The sequence below is a fragment of the Condylura cristata genome, unplaced genomic scaffold (genome assembly GCF_000260355.1).
Source record: "Condylura cristata isolate star-nosed mole 26May11 unplaced genomic scaffold, ConCri1.0 scaffold00009, whole genome shotgun sequence".
Lineage (NCBI taxonomy): Eukaryota > Metazoa > Chordata > Mammalia > Eulipotyphla > Talpidae > Condylura > Condylura cristata.
Window position 1 is genome coordinate 39,792,329 of NW_004567110.1, and position 19,750 is coordinate 39,812,078.

General features: G+C 36.0%; 1 protein-coding gene across 1 annotated transcript in view; it reads right to left on the minus strand.

The window, feature by feature from the left end:
- Positions 1-19,750, minus strand: part of STMN2 (stathmin 2) — a 50,376-nt gene that overhangs the window by 24,525 nt on the left and 6,101 nt on the right. The window lies entirely within an intron of this gene.

Here is a 19,750-nt window from a genome sequence, read left to right on the forward strand (position 1 = left end):
AGAATTTTCTTAGAGAGACCCTCTGGCTATATTAGATTAAACTATAAAAAAATATGGTATTTCGGCCCTCCCTGGTGGGGCAGTGGGTTAAAGCACAGAACTAAGAAGCTAAAACCACTTCCTCATGAGTTGACCCCCGCCTGCGGGGAGGAGATCCACATGGCGAGGCAGACCCCTCCTGACCAGCCCGCTGCTCCCCTCAGCAGGTACTTCCTCGATTTGCCTGTTCTGCTTCTCGCTCTGTGTGTGGTGAATCCTCTCACCGTCCCTGAACCTCTGACCTGTACCCAGTTCTGTATCCATTAATAAATAAATCTTAAAAAAAAAAACAAAAAAACAAACAACACAATTTGCCTTGTACCACAACAATCATCCCAACACCCATTCTACCAGATTTCATTGGAATGTCTTCAGAAATTTAGAAGATTGAAATCATGTTTATTTGTCTGTTTTGTCTCGTTAGTTAATAAATCATGTCATTTATTAACTAAAGAGGCACATCTTTTATGGAAGGTCAATATGAATCACTTTCTGTCAGATAGAAACATTTTGGGATTAAATATATTTAATTCTTTCAGCTATTAAGACCAAGAACAGCAAGACTTTGTAGGCTGGGGCTTTTTTATAAGAGAATGTAATTCGGTAACCAAAGCATTTTGCTAATTAGGCATGTATTAGAAGCAAATGTTAAAGTTACCAACTTTATTAGGGAGGGAGCAACTTAAAAATAAAAGTAACACTTTCCATTTTAGAGAATATTAACAGATTATAACTGTAGGAAAACATGAATTTCTATAGATGAGAACATTGCTCAACATCTGTCCTCAGTTTCTTAGAAATGAAATTCAGTAATGTCACTATTCAAATTCTGATTGGTAAACTAATCCAGGGAAGGATTGTTAGGGACCAATGTGTAATTTTTTTTTCCCCCAATGTGTAATTTTTAAACAGGTGGTCTGAGGAAAACCCAGCTGGTCTCTGTGAGTAATTTATCTTATAGAATTCGTACTGTGATGATTTTTTTTAAATCAAAGAGCTACGACTCTACATGGAATGACCTACCAAGTAGGTCATTGATACAAGTGCTCTTAATCTTAAGCAACTCCTAAAAAAAACAGTTGTACCTACAGCTCAAGCAAATCCTAGTTGTTTCCTTTGAGCAAAATCAACAGCTTCCTGTGAGAAAGGTTTCTTTTTCACTCCAAGCAGTTGCCAAATATTCCCACAGGTGGCGTCACCCTTCCCAGTCTTCTCTGATCCAAGTCCTTCTCTACATTTGAATCCCAATTCAGGTTCTCTTTCTCCACAGCAGTTTCTTCTTGGGGTGCTACCCACATTGATTTAATATCACCCTTAGTTGGTTGTACAATTAATTGTATGCCTTTTAGTGTCATTCACTAATGGTCTTTGGTGTGCATTTTCTGTTTACAAAACTAGAAACTCTTTAAAGGTAAATGTTATACTTAGTATGAAAAAACTTACGGTGTAGTTTGTTTTTTTTTTTTTTAAAGATTTATTTATTTATTCATACAGAACTGGGGTACAGGCCAGAGACGCGGAGGGTGAGAGGATTCACCAGAGACAGAGTGGGGAGCAGAACAGGCAGATCAACGAAGTACACTGCTGAGGGGAGCAATGGGCGGGTCAGGAGAGGTCTGCCACGCCATGTGGTCACCTCCGGGGCAGGCGGGGATCGAACTCATGCGGAAGTGGCTTTGACTTCTTAGTGCTGTGCTTTAACCCGCTGCGCCACCAGGGAGGGCCACAGTGTAGTTTTGGACAGAATTGGAAGCAGTTGCTCAATAAATAGCTGCTGGCTATCTTGTTCATTGATGCTAAATCAACTGCTCAATTAAAAAGTATTTTTAAGTGATAATCATCACTACAGGCAAGAATTTCTGTGAGACATGGAATTACAATGAGATATCTAGGGGCTATGTCAGAGAAGTAGAATCCATGGACATACAACTTTTAATTCAATTACTGCATGAAACATACTAAAAAATCACTCTTTGCTTTTCTGCAATGCAAATTTAATTGGTTATTTTGGATTTAATATGGCAACAAGCACAAATGAAACTAGGTATAAACAGTGTCACTGAAAGCAAGGAACAGAAAAATTACATTTATTATTGTTGACATGAAAGTGGGTTCCACAGAGACCACATGGAAGACTTTTATGGGCAGGGAAATGAATTCACACAAGGATTAACTCTAGGGAGCACCATTCACTTCATGGTCTTTATGAACGGCTTTCTCTGTGTTCCATAAGATAGCATTTCTATAGACTACACTACAATGGGATTTTCAGAATTGTGTCCTGATAGTATTTCTGGGAATCAATTATGCTCTAAGATACTGGATATTCTGAATTTTTGCTTATGTAACAGTGTTGTTTCTTAAGACATTTTGTTCACATTAAAGCAGACATGGATGTATTTTATATAAGAAACTTAGAGTATAATAAATTTTAAATATGTACAATTAAAAGAAATACAAGCTTGAGACTTTAGTTTAAATCTATGTTTAAGGATATATGGTGAAGGGTTGTCACTACTAAGTTGTAACCTGAAGCCAAAGGTATTTGGATTTGACTTGTAATGGCTCGTGAGAGCTAATTATTAAATTTTTAGAAATATTTGCAACCAGTTGTTAATCACAGGCATTATTAAGTTACATAAGCACTTCATTAAATAAGTTAAATTGAAAGTAAACACTCAAGCCCATCTCTTCTTAATTATTTTACTACATTACACTGTTATCTAAGCTCTTGGGGTTCTTTGCAACTCTTGTATCTGTAGGGTGGAAATATTATATACGATATGTCACCTGTACCCAGCTTTATATGTGTGAAGACACACTGGTCGGTACTTTGGTGTCAGTCATGGTGACGGCATATTGCTGAAATGGGAAATAGAACAAATCAAGCTTTATTGATTCACTGATTGTTAGATTTAAGATTTCAGAGGAAAGTTAAGTGAAGACTGCATTGAAAAGTGTGTTTTGTCTGTAGCTATTATCATGTAAGTGGCATAAGTATTTGAGGACTATTATCTGATATACCAGGGGCAGCATTTATCACTGACCACTGATGATTGTGATGGTCCAACTTATATTTTCAATGTTAACTTTCAGCTTACTTCAAATAAAACAATAACACTAGGGCCTCCCTGGTGATGCAAGGAGTTCAGTTTCAGCACTATGAAACAATCTGCAGCCATTGCAGCACGAGTTTGATCCCTGGTCAATGAAGTGACCACATGGCGCAGCAGACCTCTCCTGTTTCACCTGCTGCTCCCCTCAGCAGTGTATTTCAGTAGACCCATCTGTTCTGCTTCCCACTCTGTCTCTGGTCATCCTCTCACCCTCCCACTCCCCACTCCTCTGGCCTGCACCCCAGCTCTTGTATACACAAAGAAATAAATATTTAAAAAAGAATAAATAACATCAAACAGCATTCTTGTCAGAACTATTGCTGCCTTAGCTTGGCTACCAATATGACATCACAAAATTAACTGAAACATTTTTTGAAAATCATTTGACTATGGAATTTATAAAATCGTTCATGTGGAATTTATAAAAGTATTTCATAATTTGTTATCAACTGTAAATTTTGTGCTACACATCTTAGATATCTGTAAAGTTGATTATAAGTGTGTATATGAAAAAAGAATCTTTGTGTGAGATAGCTTGTGAAGCATGAAGGTGGCAACAGGTTGGTTAGCTATAAATCCTGTCTTGTCTGCATAGTTCTGGCATAGGCCATTAATGACATCTCCTTTCATTGTTAAAAGTTTGGTCATTCAATCATCCTAGCAGTAGGGAAAAATTGAACATATTTTTAAAATTTATATTTTCAGAAAACATTTTTAATAATTAAATTTTTATTGCAATAACACTAGTTTACAATACTACATGTAATCCAGACGCATAGAGCCACACTTCCTCATATGCATGTCACCATACCACACCCACCACCAAGTTACCCACAGCCCACAGAGTCCATGGTACCTCCTCTCGGCTTTGTCTTCCGACCTCCCTCTTCCCATCTTGTGGCATCAAGCCCATAATTAGATACCTAGAGTTATTGGTTTGGTTTTGTCTGACCCTTTGTTTTGCTTCTCCATATTCCAAATGTAAGTGAAAGTCTTCAGTATTTGTCTTTCTCCTTCTGACTTACCTGTCTTAGCATAATCCCTTCCAATTCCAACCATGTTGTCACAGATGGCAAAGGTTCATCTTTCTATAGCTGTGTAGTATTTCATTGTGTATATATACCACGTTTTTCTTACATACTCACTGTCCTTATATACTCAGGTGGGTTCCGTAATTGAACTACTGAATCACTGAACCTTTGGAATGGGAAGGGATTACTTAATAAACTTCTCAAAAGATTAGGCCATTTATGAAGGGAAGGCCTGTGATTAGGAGACATACTTAAGCAACAACTGAGTAAACTTCACAAAAATAATGTGGTATGGTCAGAGACATTTTATGGGGGTGGAGTGGGGAATGGGATCAAAAACGGTGGGGGGGAGGGAAATGCACTGGACTATGGTGATGGCACATGGGTGATATGGGAAGCACAGGGGGATTGCAACTGAGATGGAAAAAGGCACAAAATGATGTAAAAATAAACTATTGTATTATTAAAAAAAACCAAATTGAAAAAAAATTCACATCAAACCAAACCTGTGCTCTCAATAAAATACCAAAATATCTTCTAAAAAAAGAAAAAAATGATGTGGTATGGCTTTGGAACATAGTATTGGACACAAAAGTAAGAGAAAGGAGACATGCTAGAGGCATTATGAAAGATGAATTGGTGGGAAGTAATATCTGAACTTAGAGGCAATAGCAGATAGTAGAGATAGAAAATCAAAAGAATGATCAAGGAGACTTTCTAGAGAAAAGTTTGCCCAAATTAAGTCCAGTAGGATGTGACAGGTCTTGCAGAAAACAAGGCAGGTGAGGGTAATTTGGATATACTATTTTATTAGCAATAAAAATATACTAAAGAAATGCAAGGCTGTCAGAAACATCCTAGTAAGATTTTGTTACTAATATTTCATACTTTGGATTGAAAATCATTTTCCTCATTGATTTTTGAAAATCAGCATATGTTCATCTTTTCACAACACCCCAATATCTGAGTTGGATGCAGATTTGTAAGGGTGTGGGAGGTGGTTGGTTATTCCACATAATTTTTTTTCATAGCTGGTTGCATTTTCTATTAACTATTAATGTTTGCAAGTAAGTGCATTTCTCTAGTGAATTCATTTAAAATTCAACCCACATGATGTATAATGATTCTACAGCAATATCCACTTAACCTAATGGTGTATGAACAATAATTGTTTTGCCATTCTTCCAAATGGCTACAATAGACTATGAGTAATGGTAACAGCTGTTATTTGTTCTGCACAAACAATGTACTGAGCAAGGAGTTAAGATATTCACATTGGTTTCCTCACTTAATCATCACAACAATGTTAGGAGAAAGATCCTATAATTCGTTCATTTTTACAGATGCATAACAAGTCTCAGAAAAGTGGAGTAACTTGCCCATCTGGTGAAGCTTAATTCAAATGTATAGCTGTCCGACTTGATGAGCTTTGCTCATTTCCCTAAAAATTTGCCCAGATGTATTATACACACCTTATTTTGAGCAAGAAAATAATGTATGTTTTTACTGATCTTTAAAATAAAGAATCCAAGACTTTTCTTCCCATTTTTTGGACATTTGTTCTTTAATTAATTTCCACATGTGAGTTGTTGACTAAGTAACTTATTTTTGACATGTAGATTTTACTTTATGCAGAGATGGCTAGAAAACTTAGGAACAATTTCTAAAAATAATGATTATTTTTATTATTATCTTATTATTTAATACATCTTATTATTCCCTTAAGTATATCCCTACATGCTTATATCATAGTTAGCTAATGAAGTAAATAGAGGAATTGGTAAATATTTAGGTATTTTCAACATGAAAATAATGCCCTTTTAAAAAAGATTAATTAAAAATAAGTGGTTTAAAACTGTTCAGTTTTTTTTTTTTTTTTTTTTTTGCTAAAATTGGAGCTTCCATATGACCCAGCAATCCCACTCCTAGGTATCTACCCAGAATACACAAAAACACTGATTCAAAAAGACACCCGCACCCCCATTTTTATTGCTGCTTTATTTACAATTGGAAAGACATGGAAACAACCCAAATGCCCAAAAGTAGAAGACAGGGTTAACACACGGGTGATCTGGTGATGGGAAGCCCACGGGGTTACAATTGAGATGGGAAAAATGCACAACATGATGTAAAAATAAACATATTTTAAAAAAAAAGTTCAGTTATTTTTACTTGTTATCTACTTGGGGCAAAGTTTTATTCGACTCCAGTTTTGGCTAATGCTGACGGCAAAAATGTCATATATTAGTTTCTGTTAACGTGGGAAAGTAAGAGATGCTCTGGAAGTGTGATTAATATTGGGAGGAAAAGCTCTGAATGTGTTGTTTTCTGTGTCCTGACACATCAACGTTCTCAGTGAACACAGTAACACAGTCACGCAGAGAACTGGCCCCCTGACCTTGGCCTGAAGGGCACCAGGTCTATCAGCCTTTCCCTTTCTTCCTTTCTTTTCTCATGTTTCACCTGTGGTGATCTAGCGCAGCAAGGGGCTTTTCTTGGCAATCCTACCGTGTTCAATTCGACTCAACCTAAATTTCTTTTTTGGAAAGGTCTCTGGTCAGAAAGTAAAGGATAAAATCAGATGGTTCAAAGAATGCAAAATTTGGGTACTTTGTGATTGATTATACAGCAATTCGATTTACATTGAATTTTGAGATCTCATTAACAATTTTTTTTTTGAAGCATACCAATTTATATAAACATTAACTAATGTTATCTCCTTGGGAAACAAATCTTACGATTCGAGGTAGAGGTATATTTTGTATTTGGCAAACTGGAGTCGCTAGCTGTCGGACCTTGTCAGCAGTTCTCTCTGCCAGTGCCTGGATTTAAGTAGACAGCAGCCAACGGAAGCTACAGGATACCGTGTTAATGGCTTAAAAAAAAAAAAAAAAGCCCTAAGATATATACCCACAATTATTAAACTACTAATTCTATCCTTAATTTTCTTTCTCTCAACTTATCTAAGTCTTACAATTGATAGGAATCAGTTACCTCTTAGCCTTTTTATATGCCTTTTTTTTCTGTCATAAATTAAACTCCTGATGTTCCTTTGTGTGTGTGTGTATGTGTGTGTGTGTGTGCGCGTGTGCGTGTGCGCATTATAGTTAATAGTTTGATGTTTGAGGACCTAGGTCTTGAGGTCATATTTTTTTCTCAAAGTCAAACTTGTTATCATTCAAAACAACCCTTTTGGAAGCTCCATTTACTGTGATTTTTAAAAACATGTAACAGACTAAAATGACTTTAACGATTTATATCAACTTGAATTTGGATCTTAAAAAACTTTGGTTGATGAATATGTAATTGAAGACTCATAATTTAAATAAAAAATCAATCTCAGATTTTTTAAAGGTCTATTTTAACCTCCCCAAGGATCACTGATAGGAGGTAATGTTCTAGATATTTCTGCTATGATGATGTAATGCTAATTGGGTAGTATCAAAATGTGTTCAGTTAGAATATGTTCAATTTACCCACAGTTTCTCCTAAGAATTAGGGTCTCCTAAGCCCATAATGACCAAGGAGAATTTGAAAGATTAATGTTTGCTCAGCCAAAGGAGCACACTTTTGCTGTAGAAATCGATATCAACTGAAATAAAGGACATTTAAGGTCAAAGTTGGATGCCAGTCACTGAATTTTACAGGAACGTACGAGGGCTTTTAAAGTTCAATGTGACTAATTTTTGGCCAAGCAACTGTGACAAAGGAAAGAAAAGGCTGACACGAATCAGTCCTTGTGAGCAAAACTGTAATAAGAGCAGCAAATTGTACCAACCCGGTACCTCACCATAGTCTCAATTTCAGTTAAAGCTCTTCCTGAGTGTAGTTGAGGGTTCTACTCTATCATCAGAGCTTGTCTTGTTTTCCTTCTCCCTGATGAAAGAAATTCCAGTGGTCCTACATGGAGACCGAATTCACTGTGGCTTAAGGGAGTAATGCAAGAACTTTATTCTGTTTATGCTTTAAGATTTCATCATCAAGCTAATTCTGAATACCTAGGGATTTTTTTTTTCTTAAGCCCTCAACCTATCAGGTAATAGTAATAAACCCAAGATGATAGCAAGATTAGTTAAGACTTAAATAAGATGCCAGGGTAAACAAAACAGTGTCCATTTATCCAGGTAAGTGGAGATCTCTTGTGTGTGACTCTCCCCTTCTCTGCAGCCTCCTGTGAATGCAACGGCCTTTTGAAGCTGCCATGCTGTCCTCTGAATTCTATAGCCACAGTGGGTTCCCATGCCATCTCAGTTTCTTTCCATTATTTTTTAGGCTGCTTGCTGAAGAATGGAAAAATATTTTGCACATGTTCTTTATTAAGCAAAATGCCTTCTCTGCAGAATGATGATTGCATCTGTGGGTTTGATTTCTAGATTCAAATCTATATCTATTCCTTATTGTTGTCCTTTGTTGTATTTTCTCCAGAAAATAAGCCTTGGTTTCTACTTGAAATGGATTTTAGAATTGCCTGACTATGACTGATGTCTTTGTATTGAATAAAGTGGTGTAAACCTACACCTGTGATGAATTACCAATGATCTCAGTGAAAGCAGCAACTTTTAGAAATGGAAAATGTGACTTTCAACACAAATGAAAAATTACAAAGCTGTAATATAAGATTCAGTTAACTTTATCTTAGTTAATGAGCCAGTTGGCTTTCCCCTTCAATTGACCAGTGGTTAGTCTCTGAGGATACAGACTTAATGAACTCAAGAGAGTCCTATTTATCATCCAAGCTGGGTTTGCTTGTCTTCACATAATGGAATATGCTAACTTATAGAGAACAATGAAAAGAAAAAGTCTTATTAAGCAGGGATTCTGCAGCAACTTCTGTGGCAAGTCCTATCAGTTAGATCCTGATTTAATTTTTTACTTATCTGAAAATTTGTTAAAGATTCAAAGCATATTTCTTGAAGACTTTGGGCATAAGCCTTGCCCATAACCTTCCTTGGAATGTGTCAAGTTTTTTTTTTTTTTTAAATCTATTTATTTATGCTTACAGAACTGGGGTACAGGCAAGAGGTGTGGTGGGTGAGAAGATTCACCAAAGACAGAGTGGGGAGCAGAACAGGCAAATGTACTGAAATACACTGAGGGGAGCAGCATGCGGGTCAGGAGAGGTCTGCCATGCCATGTGTGTCAGTTCCCTGGCCAGGGATTGAACTCGAGCTGCAGTGCTTCTGAGAGCTTCATAATGCAGTGCTTTAACCCATTTTGCCACTAGAGAGAGCCCATGATGTCAAGTTTTTATGCATTTGAAGGACTCTGTATAAGTTTTAATTCTGGGTTTGTCTTATAAAACCTATACTATCTTTAATAGTTGCTAGGATCAACTGTGACTAAAAGAAGTATTTAAATTTTTTTAATAAAATATAGTTTATTTTTTACATCATTTTGTGCCTTTTCCATCTCAGTTGCAATCCCCTGTGCTTCCCATCACCATATCACCTGCGTGCCATCACCACAGTCCAGTGCATTTCCCTCCCCCGACTGTCCTTGATCTCATTCCCCAACAATCCCCATAAAAGGTCTGTGGTATATATATATAGCTGTTCACTATTATTACTTTCTCGCCAGGTCCGTCATACTCCTGCTATGAGTGAAACCATCCGGTATTTTTCCTTTTTAAAAGAAGTATTTTAATTTGGTGTTACCTCCACATGATATTTATTAATTTTCCACAGAATAGAATCCTTACCTGCGTAAAATGCAAATCATACTTACAGTAGTCTCCCTATGTTTTCTAAGCAACTGAATGGTACGTAAATAAGTAATGCAAGATAACTATTTCAGTGAGAGGCCACAAAAACCTCATGTAGGACTCAGCATTACATTCATTGGAGATTTATCTTGGTCATTCAGAAGCTGCATTACCTGATTATATAATTGGTAGTAATGAACAAAATCTGAATAGTCAGGTATTTATTTTCCCCCTCAGTAAAAATAAACCCTGTGACTTTCTGAGTGATACCCAAGAAATATGCATTACAGTACCTTTATGTCAAACAGAATAGAATAAACTGATACATATTGAAGATAGGAGAGATGAATCTTGTCAAAGTTTAGAACTACCTGATATGAAAAAAATGATTGCAGTGGCATTATTTGTGAGTTTCTTTGAGAGTATGTGCGAGTAACAGACTCTGCTATGAGTGTGAAGTTTGTTAATCTTAGAGCTGAGTATCTTCAGCATCCATTTTGGAAGCAGCTAAACAGCAGAAAGAAATTATTTTGGTTCTCTAGATATGCCATGAAAATTGCTTTTTTGTTTTGGAATTCAAGTGCTGCTTCCTCATCCTTTCCATGAAAAGGCTCATTTCTGAAATAGGATTCATCAGATCATACATTAGAACTTTAATTAGTATAATTTTCTGAGCAGAACAAAAAACTGCATTTAAAGCAAATAGGTAATGTGTCTGAATCCTCTGTATTCCACCAAGTTTTGTGTCTTTACGATTAAAATATAAAAGACAACTTAGTCCAGGATCAGTTTCCTAAATTTTCTTTCTTTCATTTGCTTTTTATTTCTTCTGGATATTTTGAAATAAAAGTTCCCTTAAGAGAAGGGCATTTTCAGTGGCACAAAACTTTTTCATGATTATGTTATAGTAAATATAGATTTGTTAAGTTATTATTTGCCACCTCTCCAAATATAATTTTACTTTTTATTGTAATAAGGTGAATGGCTTCAGAGAAGATAAAGAGATTGAAATGGCTGTTGTTACCTGAAATGGCACAAAATTCCAGAAAGATTTAGATACTGTGTGTTCTCCTGAAGGTAGATTTCATATTACATTATAAAAATAAAGAGTCCCTGAGAATCAGAAAGGTTTATTCATATTTTGGGGAAATCTTTTATGATGATTTTTTGATTTATTTTAGTTATGGCATTCTGTTTTTTTTCTATGAAACATGCTTGATGTGGGTTGGTGAGCACCAGTTCACAAAATACTTGCTTTAAATTCAATGATACAGATATGTTTTCATGGTTAGTAAATCTGCATTTTTCTCTAATGCAATTTTAATCACTAGTCATCACATTTTAGACCTTGAAAGAAGAGTTGAAATCATCTAAATCATCTGGTGATAACCTCATTTATAGAGGAAGAAAGGAAGAAATCAAACTATTATTTCTTTAAAGCCTCCTACCTCTCCTCCAGCACACACACACACACACACACACTTACTTTGGGAGTGGGAGTGGTAGGTGTGAAGGAATAGAGGAGTAGCTGAGTAGCTGGGGTAAAATAAAAAGCAGAAGTGGTTAAGGGGTTGCAATGAATGGAAGTGATGGTAGACTTAAAAAAAAATAAGTCTTTCTTTCATTATTTGACTCTGTCCTGTCTAGAGCTGGCTGTACATATTTTTTTCTTTTAGATATATATTTTGTATTTATATAGTTTACATTACTATGTATTCCCTGTAAAATTCCCACCACCAATCCACCCAAAGTCCCTTGTGCGTCTCTCCCGTTTTTTTTTATGATAATAGTTTATTTTTACATAATTTTCTGCCTTTTTCCATATGTGTTGTAATCCTGTGATGGTTGTACAAGTTTAATAATAGGTAATAAAATGCAGTTATTTTGCATTGTGGGTTTTTCATTACCTTTTTTTTTGATATTTGGGAACTCTTAACCCCCTCTTCCAGAGCATATATTTTAATTCCTCTTAGAAATAAAAAAAATCACAACTGAATAGTATATAATGTATAAAGGCATAAAATTGGCTTTTCTTCATGTTCCATTTGCTGTAGCCCAGAGTCAGCCTAACTATTAGTCATTAAAAAAAATTTGACTTGTGGCTTAAGATATTGCTCACAATTTCAAAAACCTGCCAAATAATAGACCAGGGAAGAGAATTGAGTCCTACTGTGGTAATGATTCAGGAATGTCTCCAAGAGTTGTGACTCATGCCCTTCATGCCGTCCCATAAGGCAGGGTTTGCCTCCTTCTAAAAACACAACTGAATGGAACTTGTTTCTCTAGCCAGGGTCTTTCAGACTTGTTCTCTTTCCAAAACTATAGTCATTTTCCTGTTTCCACTTAATTCAGCCCTTATTCCTCTACTGTTTATGTTTACTGCTAATTGTTTCTTCCAAACTATACTTAAGTTTTTGAGGGCAAGGGGAACTGCTTTATTGTTTTCAGTATTTCCCACACACAGAGGAGGCATGTGTAGTATTCCATAAATGCTTATTCACTGGTTGCTGAACAGGGAGTCTGAGCATCTGCTGCAAGGTGCCTGCTGTATACTTATCAGTGGCCCAGCTGGTTTTCCAGTGAGACTAGATAGAGAATGAACTAAGAGCCCAGATATGGAGCCAGGTTAACTTCACTCTTGCACGCTAAATTTTCTAGCTTCATTTTATTGTATGGGCAGATCTCTTTGTGCTTTGGAGTGGGCTACTTCTCTCACTTAGCCCTTATCCCATAGCTATGTCAGCAGTCAACAGCTATGTCGCTAAGTCAACAGTTTCAAAAAGGCGGTGGTGGTGGCAGTAGCATTATACTATAATCGTTTTGTTCCTGGGGAAAAAATGAACAAAGCTCTCTTACTGCTATACTTTATAAAGTCAGCTTCATATCAGCAGTAAATCGACTCTCTGCAGACAACGAGAAAAGGAAGGCAGGTTGAATGTTTAGTCTGTATTTATATTTTCTAATATTTGCTTCAGATTAAAGGCCAGTCAGTGTTATCCTGGGATAATGGGAAGAATATGGGTAGGAATTGAAGACTCATGCATCATCTCAGGATCTATCTGAACTCAGACAACTTAGTAATCTTCTGAATAGGAGTTTCTTTGTCCACAAGTTGGGGATAGGACATTGTAAGGAATGAATTAGGTTTGCTTTATGAAACTAAAGTATTATACTGATATAGAAGCAAAGATTAATCTTTTCTAAGTTGGTCTTCAGTCTTTGAGTGACCTTTTGAAGTTTATAAGGCTTGACTATTTTTTATTATTCTGAAGATTTTCTTCATCCTTATCAAACCACTGGGCCCAATCAGAGCCCATCTGGTTCTAAGGGAGATTGTAAATATAGTGGTTAACCAAGTGGGTTTTGGGATTGGACTGATGTGTTTCAATTCCTGGCACCACCCCACTGACTGGGCGTGACCTTACCTTCCTCCTTTTGTCACCTGTGAAATGGGCATAATAGTCCTGTAAGGTGCATGGCCCAGTAGCAGTACTTGATGCTGTCAATACTCAGTTCATGTGAGCGAGTGGGGTCACTCCTGCCAGCCACAACAGTGCTGTCAGGCTGACAAAGTGAATCATGGTTCTCCCCTAAATGAAGCCTTCAGTGTGTCAGAACATAAGGCAAAGAAATATCTATAGGAAAAAAGTGAAAACGGTTTGCAATGAGAAAGGTGGAGCCATGTGGTGGGAAGTCATGCTCTCCTAACATTTGGTCCTCAGAACTAGTCTCTTCTTTTCCTTTGGCTTCTGTTTTCCTTTCTTGCTAAGTGAGGATAATGGAAATAAAACTCTCATGATTGTCATAGAAATTAAATGGAAAAAAGGCTCAGGGTAGTGGGTTTGGGTCGGGTTCATGGAGGGAATGGTGGAACACTAAAAAACAAACAAACACAGGAAGGATGAAAATTAAAAGGGTGCTAAATATGTTATTTGATTAATCCCAACTTTGTTGTTAGACAAAAAACCTGTGAGAATTCTCAAGAAAGAAAAATCAGGGAAAGCTGGATTTGCTAGTTTTTGGCTCCTGTTTGTTGGATAGAGAGCAAACCCTTTTTCAGAAGCTGCTCTAAGGAAACCCTTTTGATGTCTTGGCTGAGTATTCTCACCCGACAGTCAACATTCACTTTAAAAGTGTATCTAAGTGGTAAAATGAATAGTTTTCTAGGTGGAATAATAAGTATTTACTGTTTGTCATGAGTGATATACTCATTCTGCAATAAATTTAAGTGAGGAGGCTTTTATTCTTGCTTTTCAGCTAGAAGAGCAGTACATGCAGTCTCTGAAGTTGCATTTTTTCCTCTCCTTCTTGTAGGCAAATTGTAATACAGGTCGCCCCATTTCATGACCAATACAGAACTACAACTGTTTTTTAAAAATAATTTTAGGAAAATTTTCAACAGATGAAATCTAGTTCTTTTGAAATTGCATAATTTACCACTCTTTAAAGGTTAGTCCCGAATTTAGAAAAAAATTCATCCTGAATACTGAATTTCATTTTTTAAATGTTTTCTAATATTAAACTTTTCAAAATAAGCTTTTGGTTAATAGAAGTGATGCATAATTCTGACACCTGTGTGGACCTTGCTGCTATAAATTTAAAGATAAATATTAAAAAACTAAAAGAGATGTGAGTTCATTTTCTCTCTACCTTTGTGTTGTAGCTAACCATTTCAGAATTATGTTAGATTTTGTAAAGTGAAAAAATGTCGACATTTCCTTTAAATCTGAGCTTTTTTTTTTAACCTAGTGCAACACAGTATAACCTTGGAGGAATTTAAATTGTTTTGATGCTTTTGTATAAAGTTTCTCCTTTGTATTATCCCATTTTTATGAGAAATTAGGAATACATCTATCATCTGTATTTTATGAAGTACAACTATGAAAAAATATTGAGTGTTTTTATATGTATGTTGTTATTATCACCAGTGTCAAATTTGAATAAGGATATATGAGTAAATAAAAGCATATATTTCTGTGGCTGCAATTATGTCATAAATATAATTCCTACCTTATGTCCATACATTTATATGCAGTTATTTTTGGAGGCAAAACAAAATTACTAAAATGCTCCTTTATATCGGTCATTAAATATTCTTTCAACCTTTGGGAATGAATGCTTTTTTGATTTCTCAAGCTATCTTTATTAATCCTAAAAATTACATCCTAACATTTTTATTGATTGGTACCTGCAACACTACTGTGAGAAGGAGTTACTTTGATGAATCACTGGGAGAATAATCTATTCTATTGATATTGTTTGGTTCTGGTGTCTTTGTTGTGCTTATCTACTAATGAATGGAAAGGAAGAAGCTTAAATGGATCCAGATAAGAAAGTACCTGGAATTGTCCCTGAAAGAAAGATTCAGCTGATGCAAGAGTATTGAAGATGGAAGTGGGAGAACCAGGCAGGGAGCAGACTAGAGAGGCAGGGAGCAGTCTAGAGAAGCAGGGCGAAGAGAGACGATTGTGCAACAGGCCAATGATGTGGGATTTGTATGAAACTGATGAGTTGGTAAGATTTTAAGAACAAAGAGACCGTATGTGTATGTGCGATATATATTTTTTTCCTGTTCTTCAAGAAACCTCAGTGTAGATTTTTTACAGCTTAAGGCTTCTGGAGTCAGTTTTCATTTGCACTGAATGTGACATTTGGTTGATGAGCCTTACTGAGTGCTGACAGTATCAGCAGCATGAGGAGAGGGCCAGAAGTAAGTGGTTTAGGCTCTTGCTCTCTCCATTCTCTGGGGCAGTTAGTCAGAGGTGGGAATTCTCACAGTGGAAGGCCACATGGCTCCTCGCACCCCGCTGGTTACCTTCAAATCAGGTTTAATCCAAGTGTGCTCCTGGAATAGCAGCATCAACACCACCTGGGACCTTGGCAGAAATGCAAATGGCGAAGATCCAAGACAAACCCAAGGAATTAACTTCTCTGGTTCTAATAACTGAGTCTGAGGCCCTGCTAGCTACTGATGCTCTGTCAAGTAGTAGCGTTTGTATTCCTTGGGTAGATATCAGTAATTCCTAACTGATATTCCCAGTGCATTGCTAAATACGGTCTTATAATATGGAAGGGTCCTGTAACAAAATGTTAAAATGGTGAAGGCTTCCACTTACAGTCATAAATGGCTGTTACTGATACATGTTTTTGTTTGTATGCAGTCTTATTTTCTTCAAAACAAAGGTCAGGACCATATTTATATTCTTACAGTACCTAGTATGAGCTTCAGAATAGTTGGCACACAAGTCTAGTTTTCTTCAGCTGATACCATTAATTGTGAGTGACTTTGGACTGAGGGCTCCATCTTCCATGTGTGTCTCTCCTCAGGCTTCTCTGGTGACAGGACAGGGGGTAGATTCTAAACTTTATTAGGTTCACTTTTTACTGTACATATTTCATCATTATAATCATATGTATTTAATTCATAACATGTACTACTGATCTTTGATTTCAAATTTATGTATATTTATATCTCTAAGCTTAAATTTACTCATTTTAAAACAGAGTAACATTATATACGATGTCTACATCATAACAGTTAGATATTGAAGGGTGAGTATTTTCTAAGAATTCCAGGTCATGTGTAAATAGGTGATGCCATCTAATTTTTCTTTTGGACATTTTCAATCTACTATTTGTTTTTTCTCTCTCTTTTTACAAAGACTTATTTATTTATATATGCAAGAACTGAGGTACAGGCCAGAGTTGCAGGGAGTGAGAGGATTTACTAGAGACACAGTGGGTCACCAGACCCTGTGGGTCAGATCCCTTTCAGGGAATCAAAATTGTGCTGCAGTGACTGGTAGTAGCTTGGTAGGGCTGAGATTTTAACCCCTGTTCCATCAGAGAGGCTGATCATTTTACTTGTATTTGACCAATGATTTTGAGAAGAATGCTAACTGCTACTTCTCAGATAAAGCTATTTAGAATTCAATAACAGTAATAGATATTAGAGCAGGAAATAAAAAAAAAGGACCATATGGCAGTAAAAATAATTCTGTTCTGAAGGGAAGCTGCACCTCAGTTTGTTACTGGGTGGGGGTTCTGGGGTCTCCCTCTTCCTGCCCTCTAACAGTTCAGCTGTCTTGGATGGTGCTCTTCCCTTTAGTATCTGAAAATGATCATAGGTGATAATCTCTGGATGAGATCCTCTGGTCTGTTTTGCAAGTCAGTATATTATAAGTTGAACCTGATCATGTGAGTTACTTTTATATTCACTAGGAAACTCAAATGGAAATACAATTAGGTTTACTGTGAGCAGTTTTATTGAATGGGAATTAATCTTCACTACTGCTGTTCATTAAAAACAAAAAACAAACAAAAAGCAAACCAATAATTCCCAAAAGATAATGTGAAATGTTAATAGAAATTTATTTTAAACTTTTGTAAGAGATTTGCGGGATTAGGTTTAGACAAATTTCATCCATTTTTCTTCTTTTAATATGAAGATACAACGAAATGATTGATACAGTTGTATTATCAATCTTTTATGCAAAGGACTTAGACTAATGGGTGAGGTCAAATTCTGATATTTAAGAGATATGGAATTTATTCCAGAAGAATAACTGCTAAATAAACATGATTACAGGAATTGCTTTACAATCTTGGTAGAAAGCAAACCCAAACAGATTTAGACAATAGTCTTGCTCTATGAAGCCACATTATTTTAAGCATACTATATAAGACATATCTATTTCTGCTCACAAGAAAATTTTTTTTTAGAATATTGTTGTTTTTCTAAGTGTTAAATATTTTAGTCTGGAGGGCCACAGAATTATAAATGAGAAATATTTTAAAATTTTGTTATAGTTTTATAGCATAATATGAGGCTTCTGAAGGACAATTCCTAGAGAAGCTATAGTTCCAGATGACTTGCAAAATGATTGCTAAATGCATTAATTAACCTTTACATTGACATGAAAATGTTTTGTGAGAACAAATGTACGCAATATGTTATCCTTAATCATGGCTAATAAAATGGGTTATATAAACACAGGTTTTACTGCTGCAGTAGTCTCCTTGAGAAATGAAGGACCTGACTCCTTTATTAAAAGACAATTACAAACATCTCATAAGGGGTTCAGCACTTTCCCACAGAGCTCTCCTTCTGCTTGCTTTTGAGGTAATATGATGAAGAAAGTTTTGAAATAATATCTAATGATGATACTAATTTCAACGCCTGGACTGTATCTAATTCTAGACTTATTTCATGAAACAAAATTTAAAATTAAGTGTCTAGAGTTTATGGAAGAAAGCAAGGAACCATTTTGAAATGTGCCAGTCATGAGAGCATTGATTAGATTGTCAAGAGTTCTCCCCACCTACACAGAAGTGGTCCTCAACATGTGCTCACATCAGACATCGCTGCTGCACTTGTAGTTGAGACTTAAGTCATAGAGCCATATGCTTCAGATGCTACAGCCCCAAGGTGTTATAGCTCTCTTTCCCCAAAAGCCTAATAATGGCAACTATTTTAATAAGCCCGAAGTCAGTCATTAAAACTAGTCATCAGTTTTAAGGTATTTCCTCTTCGAGGTGCATCTGTGTTCAGAAAGGATAAGATCATCTGCTAAGCAAAATTACTGTGGCTATGGCTGGAGCCATATATACCACAGAGCTGGTACTGGTTTAAGGTGTGGATTCTGGAGCCAGAGCTGAAATCTGGGTCTGATTTGTTGTGTGACCTTTGACCAGTCATGTCACTTCCTGTGCTTCAGTTTCTTTATACAAACTCTACCCACTTTTAAAGGTTACTGTATTATTAACATCGCTGATATATATAAAGTGCTCAGAACAGTGTCTTGCATGTTCTATATGCTGTATAAGGATTAAGTCACTTAATAAGAGTCACTTATAGAGACTTTGAAATTTATGTAGTCAGAAAAATGATCCATGAAAGAAAACAGTTTTACAGGAAAGTAGTTCATTAAAAGACCAGTTAAGAAGTTGTTTAGCTAAGTCAATAATGCTCTGAAGTTTAGATTTTTATTATAATCATACGAAGTATGTACTAGATAGTCTTGTTAGATTGCTAAAAAAGTTCAAAACACATAGCTTTTGTCGTACTGACTTAGCATGTTCATGCTAGCTTTTTTAAAATGTAAAACGTGTTTCAGCAATAGAAAAATTGTCAGCTTTTGAGAGCTGAAATGAACAATTCAAAGCAATAACAAAAACAGCAACAAAAAAATGGGTAATCTTACAACTTGCTTCAAATTAATGTTGAATAATAATACATCTTATCTACTCTGTGGCCAGTTTTAATTGAGGTCACTTATGTGTGTGTGTATGTGTGTTCTCTATTTGGGAACTGTTATAGTTCTAATTTCAGATATTTCATGTCTGGTATCATTTTTACAGAATAGGATTTCCAGAAATGTGGTAATATTTCCATGGTCAGTCACTCACTGCATGGGAAGACTGACATATGATCTTTTTATGACAATATTCCCCCCAAAACTGATTTTTTCTCTCTAGGTTGACTTTCTTAGACAGTAATCAAATAATGGAGATCTTTTATTGGGTTACGTAGGCCAAAAACACACAATCCACAATCTGTCTTCGCATACACAGTCATCCTAAAAAAGTTATCAGGAAGAACTACTTTTAGAATAATTTAGTAAATAACAATGTGGGATATATTAAGAGACAATTGCAGAGTCTTTCAATCCTTATTTTCTTCAGAGTGTGGGTATTACCATGAAACAGCTGTTTAGTAAACAGGGTTATTTACTTTTGCATATTATTCCCCAACTTAAAGGTAGGAAGTTGAACTTTCACTGTTTTATCAACAATAGTAAGCTAGCAATATTGATTTGTCCTCCTCAACTGTGTCCTAAGCCACATTCCTCTCTCTCTCTCTC